A 6,151-nucleotide genomic window follows, 5' to 3' on the forward strand; every position below is an offset into this window, starting at 1 on the left:
CTATACTTTCTTCATCCTGACAATATATGGATCAAATTCTAGACATGCCAGCTGACTGGGCCAGCTGACAACATTCATTTCACTCTACAGAAATCTTTGATCTACTTCTGAGAACTAGAGGAACTCTGTAGATGCTTAGAACCATGCAGAGCAGCCTCTGCCCATATATCTACTGGACATTTAATCCCTATTCCACAGTGCAGCTCTGCTAGATTCCCTGGTCCCAGAGTCCTCAGTTCCAGGACTTCAGCACAGCCTTGCCCGTTGACTTCTCCAAGATGAATCAGGTAAACTCTCAGGAAAGCTACAGTAGGACTATGACCCAGAGACTCTGTTCAACTGCCTGCCTCCCTGCCTTCCCTCCTTCCTTCTTCCTTTCTTTCTTCCTGGGAAACTTCATCTAATAGTGACAATATTGTCCTGTTCTTACACAGCTAGATTTGTGTTTGACACTCAGATTTTTCCCCAAAAACTAAGAAATATGGTGTTTAAGGAGACACACATAGGTTGAAAAATTTTAAGAAAAACAATAAGAATACAGGTAACACAATAACATCTGAGGGTAAAGAAAGGCATACAATAGGAGAAGGGGACTTCCAAGTCCCAGCAATGTTTTACTTCTTTACCTGGATGGTGAGTTCATGTGTATTTGTACTATTGTTTTTGTTTTTATTAAAACTGAACATATATGTTTTACACACTCATTTCTGAACATGTTTTGCACACAATAACTATATAGAAGAAAAATTCATGATCCCAACACCTAGACACAACAAATGTTAACAGTTTCAAGTATTTCCTTTCACCTTTTTTCTGTGCACTTTACATCATTGAGATTAAGCTGTGCATACATTTTTGATGTATTCCTTTTTTTTTTTTTTTGTCTTTTGTCTTTTTTCCGTGTCCGGCAACGGATCGCAACCCTCAGTGTTGCCCCCGTACCGGACCGGGGACCGGCAACGGGATTGCAAGCCTCGGTGTTGCTCCCGCGCCTCGCTCATCCAGTGAGCGGGAGCTGGTCTGTATGTGGGATCCGAACCCTCGGACGGGAGGGCCACCACGCTTCCCAAGCGGCGCACTATCCAGTGCGCCACCGGGCCGGCCCTGATGTATTCCTTTTTTGAGAGACTGTTTAACATAAGCATCATAAATTATTTGCATATTTATTATTCTAGAAACCATGTAATATTGCACTGAAACTCCTTCCTATTTCAAAGATCATGGCTCTTGGGAATAACATGGACTGAATCTTTGTGCTGGTGGAAGCTTGTATCTGAAAGTGCGTGTGGGTTAATTCACAATGTCCTACCACCACCCCATCATTCTGTCAAAAACCCACCTTCCTTCAAGGCCCAGCTCAAACCCCACCTTCTCCATAAATCCTTCCCTGACCACTCTCCAGAGAAATCCCCTTCTTTAGCCCTCCAGGGTACTTGTTATCTATTCTGCATCTTTTTATAGCTATTTGTGTTCATTTCTTTTCTCCCTTGGTATGCTGCATGTTCTTGGGAACAGAGACCTATCTCTAGAGGGCCTGGAAAACACTAAATGCTCCATAATTAATAAGTAAATAAGTTTGAAAGCCACTTTTTAATTCTTTGCCTTAATATTCTGCATTACAAATAGTTTGTCTATATAATTAAATCATTTATGGGTTTTCACCCAAATTGAAGGTTTTCAAGTAGAAACACATTCTGCTTGTCCATAATTGTCACATTCAGAAATTGGGAACATGACCACCTCTGCTGTCCCTGATAATAGATTTGGTATTTGCTTTGAAGCCTGGATTAAGGAATGTTTGAGCTCTAAAAATAACACTTATGTTTAGTGAGGGCCTATTTATGTGCCAGACAACAGCCTAAGAAATTTGCATGCACCTGTAATTTGATTCTCACAGTAACACTATGAGGTAAAAGCTATTTTAAAAAATAGATTATATATATTTGTGAGGTACAGAAGGTAAAAGCTATTTAGCGTCCTCATTTTACAGCTGAGGAAACTGAGTCACTTGCCCAGGGTCAACAAGGTTGTACATGGAAGAATTAGATCTCCAACCCAGATGTACCTCATTCTCATGTTCCTCACTTCTGAGTAAGGCTGTTTCCTCAGAAACAAAAGTATAAAATCTAAATTTTCATCTACAACTCTCAATTCCATATTCCAAAACTAATTTTCCATCAAATGGCTAACAATTGTGAATATAAATTTTTATTGATAAATACAAAAGAACATTAGATAATGTTTAGGAGAGAAATAAGAAAGAAATCCTAATAAATGCTATCATTTTAAAGTACTTTCTTCCAGTCTTTCCCCATATGTACACCTCAAAAAAGAAAAAAATATCCTCAGACAGTTACTTGTATGGTTTCAAGCAGAGGAGTCTGTTTAGTGGTAGGATGAAGACTGGGCAGCACTGAAGACAAACTTCAGCTATGCCACAGCTTGGCTTGGGGCTCATCTTGCTTTGGACAGAAACCTGAAAATATAAAAAGATTAAAGTGCAATTAATAAGGAGCTGGCTTCTTGCACACTCAAAGATAGCTTGCATGTAGCAAGGGACTCCTGGATGAGAAGAGGGTGCAGAAGTTAATAGCACTGGCTTGTGCCTTGAGTGTCATGTGTTATGTCACAGATGCTGATTGTGTAGCAAAGAGTAAAATATAATTTACTAGAAAATGTTGACCTTTAGCTGTATTCTTAATTTTTAATTGTTCAATTATCAGAAGTACATTTTCCTGGGAAAGACATAAAGCAAATATTTCTCTCTCTTTGGTAGTCAGAATAACAGTTCCCAAAGATGCCCACACTCTAATCTCTGGAAGCTGTGAATATTTGCCTCACATGGCAAAAGAGATTTATCACTGTGGTTAAGGGTACAGACCTTGATATAAGATTATTCTTGATTATCCAAGTGAGCCCAATCTAATCATGTATACTCTTAAAAGCAGAGAACACTTCCCAGCTGTGGTCAGAAAGAGATGTGACTACAGAGGAGGTTCAGGGAGATAACCAGAGAGATGGCAGTGTGAGAAGGACATGGCCCATCATAGCTGGCTTTGGAGATGGAGGGAGGGGGCCACTAGCCAAGGAATGTGGGAAGCCTCTAGAAGCTGGAAAAGGGAAGGATATGAATTCTCGCCTAGAGCTTCCAGAAAAGCTGATACCTTAATTTTAACCCTGTGAGACCTGTGTTACACTTCTGACCTATAGAACTGTAAGATGAAAAAAATTTTGCATTTCCAACAGATAAATAGACTAAAAATTTGTAGTTTATATATACAATGCAATATTATTCAGCCATAAAAAAGAAGGAAATCTGCCATTTGTAAAAACATGGGTGAGGGCCGGCCTGGTGGCGCACTGGAGAGTGCACCGCTTGGGAGCGTGGCGGCGCTCCCGCCGAGGGTTCGGATCCCATGTGGAGACCGGTCCGCTCACTGGTTGAGCGCGGTGCGGGCGCAACACCGAGGGTTGCGATCTCGTTGCCGGTCCCCGGTACGGGCGCGACACCGAGGGTTGCGATCCCGTTACCGGTCAGTAAAAAAAAGACAAAAAGGAAAAAAAAATAAAAATAAAAAACATGGGTGAACTCTGAGGGCATTGAGATAAGTGAAATAAGTCAGGCAGATAAAGACAAATACTGCATGATCTCACAAATGTGGAATCTAAAACAGCTGAACTCAGAAAAAGAGAGTAGAATGATGGTTGCCAAAGGCTGGGAGGTGGGGAAATGGGGAGATGTTTGGCAAAGGATACAGCTTTTCAGTTATGCAGGATGAATAAGTTCTGGGGATCTAATGTGCGTCGTGCTGACTATAGTTAACAATACTATATTGCATACTTGAAATTTGCTTAGAGAGTAAATGCTAAATGTTCTCACCATCACACAAAAAAGAAATGGTAAGAAAAAATTGCATTTTAAGTCTATGTGGTAATTTGTTATGGAAGCAATAGAAAACAAATTCCTCTGTGTGTGTGTGTGTGTGTGTGTGTGTGTGTGTGTGTGTGTGTGTGTGTGTGAGAGAGAGAGAGAGAGAGAGAGAGAGAGAGAATTCTGTTCTTACTGACTAGTACATGTGATTACTATATGCTTGATTCTCCAGTCCTTTATATATCATTGAATTCTGCAGAGACCATCTCGGCAAGTTTCCTGGGATTCAACCTCCAGATTTTCAAATCCCCTTATTTCAAAAAGAAAACAGTAAAAGAAACAAACTCTAGGAATCACTCTTTGTACTGGTTAAAGGGAATAGCAACAAATCTTTTCTGTCTTGCTGAACCCCCAACACCTAGAACTGTACCTGGTACCCAGTCATATAGCTCAAAAAATATTTGATTGATTGCTTGATTGATGAATAGTAATTTAGAAACTTTTTTTTTTCCCAAGCCACGAGCTGGAGCCATTTGCTACTACTGACTGAGTCTCATCATGACTCCATCTTCCTCCAAGGAGAGAGATGAATGCACTTGGCCTACTAGGGTAGAGCTGAGATTGAAATCAACCCAGGAGTAGCTCTGTTTGGCCAGTGAGGACTTTGTGTAAGCATAGCTTCTGCTGTGCGTGGAGATACATTTACAAAGCTCTCTTAGTCATTTATTCAAAAAATTAAGAGCCTATTAGGTGCAGCAGCAGTCTCTGCCATGCTCTAAGGACAATGAGAATAAATAGGACACATTGTCATCCCAACATTGAGAACCTAGGAATGGCTGTTGACTGCTTTGCAATGTGATGGACACTTTTATATAAAATGATCTCATTTAAATCTTAGAACAGTGATCCAGAGAAATGAGTATTATTAGTCCCATTTTATGGATGAAGAAACTGAAGTTCAGAAAGTTAAATAACTTATTCAAATGGCAAGTAAGTGGTTCATGCCTGGCTTAGAATCCAGGTCTACCTGGCTCCAAAAGCATATAGTAACTACTCACATTGTACAGTGACTTAACAGTTTACAACGTGCTTTTATCATACATTACCTTATTCACTCCATCCAACAAGTTCATGACATAGCCATTACTGACCCATTTTACCAAAGAGAAAACTCAAGCTCAACGTACCTGTCCAAGTCACAAAGCTCTCAAGTAACAGAAACAATTGGAACCAGATCTTCTGACTCTAGACCCTATTCCCTTTCCACTCTTCCATGTTTTCATTAAACTCTGAATTCTGCACACAGACCCACTTGCTGTCTATGAGTGTGTGATCTAAGACCCTGATAAAGGCACATGGGAGAATACTAAAAAAAAGTCAAACAGTACTGCTAGCATTGAAGCTCCTGCCAGGTGAAAATGTATTAGTTAAAGCTGTGTTTACTCTGTGCTGTCAATTATAATCACTTGCTTGATCTGGGACAAGTGATTTCATAACTATCCTTAAGTGTCACGTTCGGTGTATCTTGCATAGTTCAAAACTTTAACATTATAATGGTGCTCATCAATCTCAGAGTCTAACTAGTCACCTATTACAATAGAAAAGATGTGTTTACAATTAATATGCTAAAAGCTCTTTCTCCCTTTCAATAAGACTTCTTTGCCTTTGGCAATTGCGTAAACATTAAATCAGGACTGAGTCAAAAGAAGTTTGATGGTTATCAGGTGTAAAGCTATGCGACTATGCCGATTGTCTGGTGTTACAGCAATAGCTACGCTAAAGCCAAAATGTTTCATTATTTTAGTTATACTAAGTTTCCATTTGTATTGTCAGGGCCAGGGCGAGGGCTAGAGCTCACAGACCCCTCGAGCCCGTTGTACAGACTCGGTCATCAGACCCCTCACATGCCAGGCTGGGTCACCAAACCCCTCACTTGCAAGTCCACACTACGTAATTGTGAAAGGTCCTGGGAGCCACTGGCAGATGACATGAGCTCAGTCCGCAGCAGCAGCACAAGCAGTAGTGGCGGTGGCTTCTCCGAGCATCCCGGAGGCACTGGCAGCGACTGCCTCCAGCAGCAGTAGCGGCCTCCCCACGGCGCTCTCCGGGAGGCATCACAGGGGTGGCGGTCCCTGTGGATCAGAGCCACTCGTCCTTTATACTTAAGTCATAACCCGGGACACCTGTGTGCACATGCGCAATTACACTAGACAGTAACCAGGGAACACCTGGGTGCACCTGCATACTTACATCAAACGCTCGGCAAGATTCTGAACATCT

Source organism: Galeopterus variegatus, unplaced genomic scaffold (assembly GCF_000696425.1).
Source record: "Galeopterus variegatus unplaced genomic scaffold, G_variegatus-3.0.2 Scaffold753, whole genome shotgun sequence".
Classification (NCBI taxonomy): Eukaryota; Metazoa; Chordata; class Mammalia; order Dermoptera; family Cynocephalidae; genus Galeopterus; species Galeopterus variegatus.